Source organism: Capsicum annuum, chromosome 11 (assembly GCF_002878395.1).
Source record: "Capsicum annuum cultivar UCD-10X-F1 chromosome 11, UCD10Xv1.1, whole genome shotgun sequence".
In the NCBI taxonomy this organism is placed as follows: domain Eukaryota; kingdom Viridiplantae; phylum Streptophyta; class Magnoliopsida; order Solanales; family Solanaceae; genus Capsicum; species Capsicum annuum.
This window is the reverse complement of record NC_061121.1, coordinates 158,860,154-158,872,434: the sequence shown is the minus strand read 5'-3', so window position 1 is coordinate 158,872,434 and position 12,281 is coordinate 158,860,154.

Below are 12,281 nucleotides of genomic sequence, written 5' to 3'. Positions count from 1 at the left end.
ACTAGAGCTTTGAAGTCATAAAGACTCATTATGAGTCGTAGAGTCCAAATTATAGGGTGACCAGTGTGTACCATAAATATTTCTATCCTAGTTACGACTAAACCTAGATGAGTTGTAGGGTCTATTGATGTGTCCTGTTGTGTGAGTTGTAAGGTCGCTTGTCTAGACTATGACTTGTGTTGATGAGTCATAGTGAGTCCTTACGAGTCATATAGTGACTCATAGTCACTGGCAAAAAATTTTTAGCTTTTAATGAAGGGCACTTTGGATATTTCCCTCTTTACTCACTTAGACCCCACGTATATAAAATACCTTGTAGCCCTTATTTCTAACTCTTATCAATCATAAATACTATAACTCTCTCAAATCCCCTATTCAAAGAACAAGCTAGGGTTTCTTAAAGTTGGTCATCTAAGGGCTCAAGGGTTGATTTCTTTCCATAATTCTCTTTACTTTCAGGCTTGTTACTCTTACCAAGTCTTATTTTACAAAAAACATGTGTTCATAATTGTACCTATGTTATTTAATTAATGATTTCAAACATGGGTTGAGGGTTGTTGAACATTATTGAATTAATTGATTTACATGGCTTTTATGAATCATGTATGGTTTGAATTGATGGTTTTGAACATGTGGGGTGCATAGGCATGGTGAATAAACCAGGGGTCATGGTTTCCCTGAATTTTATAAATGTGGATAATTGAATTGGTATAACCCCAACCCAATCTTGTGAAATTGGCTTTGAATATTAGTATATTTGCATTGAAATATTTTTTGGGAACCATTGCGTGATATAAAGATGTAATTGAAACAAAGTTGTGTGATTTAATGTACAAAGGAGGTTGTGGCATTCCCCCACATTGATTTATTGAATAAAGGGGGTTGTTTTCCCCAAGTGAACAGAATTGTACTAGCAAGATGATGTTACCTTACAAGTGTAGTTGGTATAATGATACCAACAGTGTATGCCATAAGGAATATTATAGTTCAATTAATGTCAATGTATGATAAAATATTTTAAATAGGCTTAAGGATGATTGTATAGCTGGGTCATGAAAGTGGAGGTCTTGAGGGACCAATACTGGAAATCATATTTGTTAGCGCAGGGGTCAAAATGACCAAGTGGTCTAAGTCCCCCTTATTAAATTACTGGGTGGTTCGAATCCCCCATGTTAAATGAATGGATGCTTAATTCATCCTTGATTTATGAATGGAAGGTTCGAGTCCCCTATGGTACATATGTACATATGATTATTTCTCTGGTTCGTGCGGCTACATGCATTGGGGCCCTTTAGTAGGGAGAGCTGAGCCCATAGAGCCTGTGGGTGCCTTTTTATAATAGTTGAGCTACACAGTCCAGGCTAGTATTTTAAGGTTCATGCTAAGCCTTATTAATACCCCGGTATGTTATATTTAAATATATGTATTTGTGTATGATTGTGTGCATTGGATTTAGATGATTTCAAACTATTGATAATGGCATTATTTTATCCCTCCCTAAGTTACATGCTCGTGCTCAACTCGCTAACTATGTCGGATGTTGTATCCTTATGCAATGCAAGAACTAGAGACACTTCCACTTTTCCTGCGTAGTGATAGGATTTTTGAGTTGTCGGCAGTCATCTTAAAGTGGTGAGCCTCTTTCTTCTGGAAGGTCATTACTTCATGGTTTATCTTTTATCATAGACTTCTCTTTGGACTTATTTTGTCTATCATCGTGGGCATGTCCTAGTATTAGTTTGATTCAGCTTTTTCATAAAGCCTTTATGGATTACTGTGGATTGGGTACTGGTTATAGATGTATCTTAGACTTCTTGAGCTTACCTTTATCTATTTTGTTATATGTTTGGAATTCAGCCACTGTTAGTGTATTGTGTTTTGTTTGACTAGGAAAAAAGGGTGGTCTCTGGTCCATGGCAGATTGAGATGCCCATCACAGCTAGGCCCTAGTTTGGGTTGTGAAAAAGTTAGTATCAGAACCTAGATTCATAGTCGATTGGGTGTCCAAAAAGTTGTGTCAAGTAGAGTCTCTTTTGTGGCTGTTCAGCTGATGTCGCCCAAAATAAATTCCACTTAGAAGTATAATGCAGTCCATTCCAATATAATAATCTAACTAGGTTGGGTTCAATCCCACAGGGAAAATGTGAATAGTTGTTTGCCTTAATGTAATCCACGAGGAGTACATGAAAGTAAATGGGGGGATATTTTGGTATCGATCACAAGTAGTAACCAAATCTTGAGTGCTTTTGAGTTGTAATCAATAAGAGACAAACATTAGGTTTGTGTTCCCCTATCTTTTCAACTCCATAAATTTCTCGTGGTCAACCCAATTGTTCTGTTGTTCTACATGCAAAGTCTACAAGATAGGTATTATCAACTTCCGGGTAAGGTCAAAGATAAATTTCACCCTTTATCGGGTAAGTCTCAGGTTGTCACCTTATTGCCCTTTCTACAACCTTAGTTCACTATCACTAGGTAGGATCAAGTGATTAGATGAGATGGTGGGAATTAAAAGGTAGAGGTAAATCTCAAATCTTCTTCTTCCAATCACAAGATCCCTTGTTGGGATGAATGCTAATATAGGCTATCTCAAGTTACTGCAGATACTTGAGATTAATTATCATGAAAAAGATTAAGATACATGTAGAAACCCTAGAACAGCTGAATCTCATGCATTCTCTATGTAGCTAATCCACAAGGGTTCCCACAAACCTAGTCGAGGAGATTAGTTGCTCATGTTTGTCCAATAAACCATGATTATCAATGAAGAACACATAAAATCAATTGCAACAAAATAAGTGGATTAAACTTCAAAGTCATTAATTGAATAAGCCCTACAATCTCAAGAACAATTGTGAAAGTATTGTAATAATATGTAAAAGAGCATAAAATAACGTAACCTAATAAAACATAAACCTTAGGGTATTATAGTACCTCAAAATAACCTTAAAATCCTAATAAAAATGGGAGACGTAAAGTTAAGTCGGAAATTGGTATGACTCAGCTTTCACTCGTATCAAAATCATACGAGTCATACCCTACCTTGTTGTATCTGTTCTAGCGTCTCATCTCCCAAGGCTTGAACTTCCTCTTCATCTTATGACTTCTTCTTACAAGTACCTAAGTGTACGACTCGTGTCCTTCATTCGTATCAACCTAGGACTTTAGTCCTTCCAATTCTTGAACACTGGTTTATATATGACATCCCTATATAAGTCGTACTCAGACTTCTGACTCGTATACTTCTGATACTTCAATCTTTAAATAGTATCTTCGGTTCTATTATGCTTACGACTTTTCTGTACGTATCGTATCCACAGTGTATGCCTCATATGGATGAGTCCTATCTTTTCTTCACTTGGTCTTTTATTTGAGTCCTTGATTGTAGAATGCTTATGGTTGGTCGACACAACTCATATATTTATCTTACAACTCGTATACATAAGTCGTATCTTATCATTACTTGGCATTTTGTCCTAGTCTTTGCTTCTATTACGGGTACGATTCCTCCTACGATTCATATATTGAGTATACAACACGTGAGCTGATTCGTATCTTGATCAGTTTTGGTCTGTTTTAGATCTTTTTCTTCTTTTTTCATTCAAACACTGTTGTAGACCTATTTTACCTGCAATATATATCAAAGTGCATCATATCTAACAAAACACCCTAAGTTCATACAAAAATTCTCGGTTTTAAGCATCAAAAGTGTCATGTTTCCACACCAGATCAACACCCTTAACTTAAACTTTTGCATTTCCTCAGGCAAATAAAACCAAATAAATATTTTTCTAGAACCGAGACGATGCTTAAATAGGAAGTTCTCAAGCGACCCATGTTGGTGATTTTGAACTTAATTTTAATCTTGTTGTTCTCCCATTTAATTCTAATTTTCAAAACTCAAGTGCGTATATCAATTTTGCAAACTTAGAAACATGAGGGAATCTGATGATGGAATTACATTAGCAATAGACATTTGGGCAAGGACACAGATTACATTTATCAAACATTCTAGCAATCTAGCAGTATAACCCACGTTCGCTCACAGTCAAAGAGATCCCATTCACTCTCCTTTTGGATAAATCAATATATTCAGGGATATAACAAATGACTCTCTTACTCATAAAGAAGTACCGCCGGTGTATACAAAATACCATAGGCTTGCCCTTATGCTATTTTCCTATGTTTTCAGATAGTGATGATAAGATTACTATAGGAATTTATTTTGCTTGTAACGTAGTCTTTAGGCTAGTATGATATCTTTTAGGATTCTTTTAGTGAGTACGCCTCCTGGACGCTATGCGTTTGTCGAGGTCCACTCACTTTTCACTTCTTTTATTTCTTCCCTTATGTCTCCATTTTTCTTTTAGTATATTCTACTTGGGTCAGGTGTGGTTTTCTAGTACTTATTTTTCATACTTTTTTTCTTTCGATTTTCATTGCAAATTTTCTTTCTTTTCTTTTCACCACACCTGGTCAGTTTTCAACTATTTTCCTCCAACCCATTTTATTCATACTCGTTTTCTCACATACACTCCTATAATACCTACACTCAACTTAGTTTATTTTCCTGAGTTAAGGTGCACGATATCCACAGGAGGACTAGGGCCAAAATAGGTTTATTGTAAGGTAAACGGGTAGGTAATAGGTGTAATAAGAAAAATTTTTCTATAAAGGCTCAACTATTTGGATCAAAGGGGATTTATTCATTTGGTTAGGGCATTTTAGGCTAAACTGGACTCACAAAAACAAGGCCTATGATCATCTCCTACGTAACTATCCAAGACCTAGGTAAAAGCAATTGGGAAAGTTCTAGATTCCAACACACCAGGAACTCAGTATATCTCACACACTTGCACAGGGCTATATTACTATGTACTAGTTATCCAACTATGAAACTGTTTTTGTCCCTAACTGTTCTATCCTTAATTCTAATGCCATTTTCGGATTCACAATAGTCTCACACAAGTATACCAATCATGCAATTATTTAAACAAAAAAATTTTGAAGGGGGGGCATCAAATACAACATTTCACAATAGCATTTCAAATCAGCAGTGTTTCAACAACCATGAATTAAAAATCAAAGCATATTCTTTCAGTACAACTGAAATTTTTCAAAATCCAAAATAATAATAAAAATAATTCATGTTGTTCTACTCCCCATCTCAGCTGCCTGCATCAAACCTGCAAGTCATAAGAGACTTTCATTTTTTAGCTACATCTTTCTTTTCAGCTACTCCTAAATTTTTCAGAATAACCCCCACCTCTAACTAAAAATCATTGCATTGTCCCCAGTGCTACAAGAATTAAAATTGAGTAAGGATAAAGGTCATACCTAAACACTCAAGGCGCCATCTCAACCATATCAGTCTGTGGGTGCACAGATCGTGTTCTACTCTTATTAGCTGCCTTCCCATCAATCAGGACTAAATCAATAGTAGAAAGGGTCACAACATCAACCCCTACAACATCAAAAATTGGATCTCTCAATCGACCAACTCCCATGGCTATCTCATGGACCCTTTTCTCATGGTCCCGCTCATCCTAAATACTCTCATTGTAGGCCCTCTTCTTAACTACTCGATCTTCTTTATTCTTTCTCTTTTTTTTTTCTTTCTTCCTCCATCACCTCAATTCTTAGCTCTGTGATGGACAAAATATTTGGTACATGGACATTGGGCTTCACTGTCTCAACCATCAATTCTGGAATCACCAATCTATCGTATAGATCATGCACCATCTTCTTAATCTCTACCATCTTTGTATTTAGCTCTGTAATATCAGGCATCTATTCGTCTCTCAACTATCAAGTATTCTCAACTTAAAAGCATCTAATCTAGTCTAGACTCACCTTTTCTGTTGCTTAAGTTGAGATTCAATCCATGGTCGTACACCGGCCACCATGTGACCCACTCTAGCATCCAATATGGCTAGCCTCATCATAACATCCGTCTAGTAGGACTATGAAATAAGCATTACGCTGAGTGTTATACCTTGAGGTCTCAGCAACATAGACTAGACAAGTGGTGGGGTGCTAGAAGTAGCCGTTGCATTTGTAGGTGTGCCCTCTATCTACGACTCTTTCTTAGTAGCCACAGCTATAGTAGGGATGTCAATATAAGCATCCTGAGGGAACAATCATGCTATAATATCTATAGCCTGTCTTATCGGTCGGGCTACAGGGTTGGACGCATCTCTGATCAGGCCTCAATCATCTCATCTATCCTAGGTATTTCTAACACTCCCGAAGCAATAAAAATCTATGTAATCATGCAGGAGTAGGCCAACAATTTCCTTTGACCCACGACCGTCATATCCCCCAACTTCTGGGATAAGAAATCATCAACATCAAACTCATAATTGGCAGTGAAATCGGCTATCATAGCTGCCCGAACTAGGCTCAGAACATCATTTCCTGTTGTAGGACATATCCAATTTTCGCCTAGTGTCCACCAAGACGTACCCTCAAAGTTGAGGGTACTCTTCTTTATTTGCTGTTAGACCATCTCGGGGCCTCCTACAACCCAGACTGCATTCACTCCATTCAAAGCAATACGCTTTACAATCTACCAAAAAATTACCATCTTATCCCCAGAACCCAATGTCCTCTTGGTAATCTTTCTTATTTTTCTATCCTGAATTCTATCTCTGTTGTGTTGGCTGGGGCCTAATATTCTGGCCTATACAAGAATCTTCCAATGGCTCGAGTAGAAATATCAACCCAAACTCAACGAATCAAAATGTAGGTAATAGGATCACCTCCCTACCACAACTAGGCCAATGGGAATTACCTCTGCAGATCACCCTTGTATGCTTCGTAAAACACATGAACAAGGACTTTACTATATTCCTTGAGCACTCTCATCATCCATTCAAACCTATACTGCTGAAAGCGCTCTTTAAAATCAGGTAACTCTGACATTTCTGTGATAGTCATTCTTCTCTCTGGATATAGTACGCTTTTTATCTTGCCACCCATAAGACTGAACAACCCATTATTGAACATATCCTGCATTCAGGGATACCCCCATCATTCAACAATAGGCACTGGGTCAGTGATGAGTTCTAGTGGTGGGTTCTGTTAGGCTATTGGAGGTACGTCATTTATATCCTCCTCATCTTTAGCATGCTCAAAATTTATTTATTCCAAACTAGATTCAGCCTCATCATTATTATCATCATCATTGTCAGCATTTTCATGTCGAAAAGTGGTTGAGGTGTGTGGGGAGGAAAAGTAGTACGATTCTTCCTCCATGGGACCTTTGGAGGTGATTATGAGTCTTGGGGAACTACCTTCTTCCCCATAGCCTTTGCAGTTGCCTTCCCCATTTGTGTAGCTCTTTTTAGAGGTTCCATCATAAACTTCCCCACTGATTTTGAATATGGTCTCATACTCGGACTCACTAAATTCTGCACTAGCCTTTGGTGATGAGGAAGCGTTCTTTGGAGGCATGGTTCCTGTAAATACAACATTATTAATAACTAAGTAATGAAAATAAAAGAAAAATTTTAAACTAAATTTTAATGTGCTTGTTCTGATTCAGGTATGAGTGGTTGGTACGAGTTGTACCAGCTGGAAATGACTCATATAGCTGAGTTGTATTTTGTTTAATGTATGACCTTTATTTATTGATTGGCTTATGAATCCTCTTAACCAGTTGTACTAGATGGATACGACTCATTACCAACAGTCGTAAGCAAATTAGAAATATTTATTTTAACTTAAGTCTTTATAGGTCGGTATGACTAAAAGTGTACGAGTTGTATTGTTGGGATATGACTCGTATGGTTGTGTCTTATCCATTTTAAAACTGTATATTTATAAACTTCCATGTTGTTAGTAGGTACGAATCCTATTATGACTCCTGTACTGGTGGGTACGAGTCATAAGAGGTTTTGTATACACTGCAACATAGAAGTCTAACTTTAAAGTTTGACTCCAATGTAATTTCCTAAAAAAACCACTACTATTTTCAGCTATTTTCGTCATTTTAACCCACAAAAACACATCAAATCTATCTCCTAAACCCCACTTCTTCCTTAATTTTCTATTTTCAACATAAATAACTAAGCTAGGGTACCGATAATCAACATTAATATAAACCTACTCGAACTAAGTTCCTAGTAGCAGAAACTACTCATTTCAACTTGAAAGTAAAGAGAATAAAGCTAAAGAACTTACTTGGTGATTTAAGAAATTGAGTTCTTGTTTTTGAATACTATTGCTTCCTAAAATCGAGTTTGAATCACAAAAGTTGAAAGATTTGAAGTTGTTGGTTGCTAAATCGCATTGAAAACAAGTTGATTTTTTGGATTGAAGCTTGAATTTAGTGTAAAAATTGTTGTGGGTATGAGTTGGTGTAATCGAGTGCCAGATCGAGTACCTTTTTCCCTTTTGATTGAATGATTAGGCTGGGTCAATACGATATTTGACCTTGTAACCTTGGCTATGAGTTTTTTATAGGACTCATACGTAGGCTTATGGGTTATTTCTTTGACTCATATAGCCCTAGGACTTACCTGGGTTTCTGGAGTGGGTACGACTCAAGGTGACGAATCTTAACTTAAGGGTACGACTCATTCTAAGAATCGTATCTATTCTAGAAAATTTTGCCCAATTATGAGTTATCTCCCAGCTCAATACGACTCCTACTCATGAGTCATACCATATATATACAACTCATAAAGAGTCTATATGACTACTTTTCACCTTCTCCAAATTTTTCCTGCATTCCTTAGTCCTATACATTGAACAAACACATTACCCTATAAATGAAATAAGTAAAAAAACATGGGTTACCTCCTATGTAGTGCTTGATTTAACACCGCGGCACGACGTGGCTAAGTTGGATACTTAGCCTTCAACAAGGTCAGTCTCAGCTACTTCATTCATATTTTTTATATTTCCCATATAGTGCTCACTCTTTGTCTATTTACCTTGAACTGACGATCACCATCCCTCTTTAGTTCTAAAGAACCATAGGGATAAACTCTTATAACTGTGAATGGACCATGCCATCTTGACCTTAGCTTACCTAAAAACAAATAAAGCTTGGAATTATATAGTAGCACCTGGTCACCTTTTTCATATACCCTCTTCTAAATCATTTGGTCATGATACAACTTCATCTTTACCTTGAAAAGTTCAAAACTTTCATATGCCTGGAGACAAAACTCATCCAACTCATTGATGCTTTTTAGCCTTGACTTTGTTGCACCCTTCCAATCTAGAGTCAGCTTCTTTAACACCCATAGTGCATTATATTCAAGCTCAATTGGTAAATGAAAAGTTTTTCCCTACATAAGCTAATAAGGTGGAGCACCTATGGGGGTTTTTTAAGTGGTGTGCTAATCCCACAATGCATCATCTAACTTTCTTGCCCAATCAGTCCTATTGGCATTCACAGTTTTCGCCAATATGGACTTAATTTCTCTATTAGATACTTCAACCTACCCACTAGTCTGTGTTTGATAGGGTGTTGCCACACTATGGTTCACTCCATATTTTTCAACCAGACTTTTGAATAGGTAATTGTAGAAATGTGACCTGCCGTCACTAATAATAGCAGGTGGCATACCAACTCAAGAAAAGATGTTCTTTCTAAAAAAATTCAATGGCACTACGAGTTTCATTGTTAGGAAGTCCAATTTCTTCCACCTATTTTGAAACATAGTCTACAACCATAATTATGTATTTCATGCCACATGAACTCACAAAAGGTCCCATGAAATCTATGCCCCATATATCAAACACTTCTAATTATAAAATAGAAGTCATAGGTAGTTCATGTCTTCTAGAAATAGTACCTTATCACTGACATTGATTGCAAGAAGACGTGAAATCATGAGCAACTTTGTATATGGTTGGCCAATAGTAGCCACATAGATGGATTTTATGAGCTATGCAGGCTCCTCTGTGATGGCCTCTAACTAGCAATGAATGGCAAGCCTCAAGTATGATCATCATCTCTGCTTTAAGTATACACCTATGAATGATTCTGTCTGTACAAATTGTAAAAAGATTAGGTTCATCCAAAAAAAATTTCCTTACCTTTTGCATGAACTTCTTCCTTTGCTGATATGAAAGATCCTTTAGTACTAGATCACTGGCTAAGTAATTTTCATAGTCTGCAAACCATGGAATTAGATCTTGGAAAGTTACTAATATCTGCTTATTTAGAAAACTATCATTAATCTCTAACCCTGTAGCAACCTTTTGCATAGCTTCTTTCTCCAGTCTAGACATATGATTCGCAACTTGATTTTCCATACCTTTTCTATCCTTTGCCTCAGAGTCAAATTCTAGCAATAAAAGTACCCACCAAATAAGCCTAGGCTTTGCATTATTTTTAGCCATTAGGTACCGCAATATTGCATGATCAGTCACTCTTGATCCATCACGTAATAGTTCTTTTGAGTAGGACTTAGTGCCTTACTAGCATAGTATATAGGATGACAAATCTTTTCTTTCTATTGGCCTAATACAACCCCTAAGTCCAATCCACTAGCGTGACACATAATCTCAAAAAATGAGGACTAATCAAGAGACACAATGATTGGAGCAGTCACTAACTTCTATTTTAGGCTTTCTCAAGAAGCTTGCAGAGAGGATTAGCAATCTTTGAGAAGTCCTTGATAAATCCCCTATAAAGACCTGCATGTCCTAGGAAACTTTGAATTTCCTTCACAAAAATTGGGTAAGGTAATTTTGCAATCACCTCAATCTTTGCTCGATCAACCTCTATGCCTTTCTTTGAAATCTTATGCCCAACAACAATTCCTACTTTGACCATAAAATGGCACTTTTCCCAATTAAGTACCAAGTTGCATTTTTCACACCTTTGTAGAGCATTTTCCAAGTGCTTTAGGCAGTCTTAAAAAGAATAACCAACAACTAAAAAATCATCCATAAAAACATCAGTGGTGTCTTCGACCATATTAGAGAATATCACATCATACATCTCTGAAATATGGTTGGGGTGTTTCTTAGACTGAATGGCATTCTCTTAAATGAAAAGGTCCCATAAGGATATGTAAAAGTAGTCTTATCTTGCTCCTCAGGTGCAATAATTATCTGATTGTAGCCTAAGTACCTATTTAGAAAACAATACCATCCTCTACCTGCTAACTTGTCTAACATCTGATCCAAGAAAGGCATAGGAAAATGGTCCTTCTGAGTTTATGCATTGAATTTTCTATAATCCATGCACAATCTCCATCCAGAGACTGGCCTCATAGGCACTAGCTCATTCTTCTTGTTAGGCACTATAGTAATTCTACCTTTCTTCAAAATACATTGTACCGGGCTGACCCACTTGCTATTAGCAATGGGATACACTCCACCAGCATCCAAACACTTGATTATTTCCTTCTTAATAACTTTCTTTATAGGTTAGTTGACACTAATGTTTAATAGATGGAACATAATCTGATTCAAGTTGTATTTTGTGAGTACACAAACTAGGTGGAATACCCATAATATCTACAATGGGCCATCCAATGGCCCTCTTGAGTCTCTTCAATACTAATAGTAATGCTTCTACTTCTGAATTTCACAGATGAGCTGTAATAATAATAAGCAAAGTGTTATTGTCTCCCAAAAATGCATATTGCAAGTGAGATGGGAGGGCCTTCAACTCTAACACTGGTAGTTCCTCAATGAATGGGCGAAAAGGTGGAGTATTTTTTTTCTTCAAGTCTAAATCAAGATTCTTTGGGGCAAAATTATAAATACTTCGATACAGTGCACCTACTTGCTCCTCATACTCCCCAATACTATCAAAGTCAAAGCTCATGATCACAGCTGCCAGCGCTTTAACACTTTGTCTCTATTTAACAAGAATAACCGCATTAGAGCCATCATTCCACAGAGTCACTACCTCAACATCATGGAAAAAATCCTTCTTCTCATCATATACATCAATCATACATACCACTCTTAATTCATCAGGCTATTTCATAGATTTTTATACATTTAATGTGACATGTTCATCATTGAGTTTCAGCATCAGATGCCCTTTCTCTAGATCAATCAACATCCTACCTGTAGCAAAAAATGCTCTTCCCAAAATAATTTGGACTTGAAATTCCACTTCACAATCTAATATAACAAAATTAGTAGTAAATATAAAAGAAGACAATTTTACAAAATTATCATAAAGGATACCAATAGGTTTCTTTACTGTTCTATCAGCCATCACTTATCTCAGGGTAGTTGGTTTGGGAACTCCCAACCCCAACTTCTTGAATAATCTAAAGGGCATGAGGTTGATGCTAGCC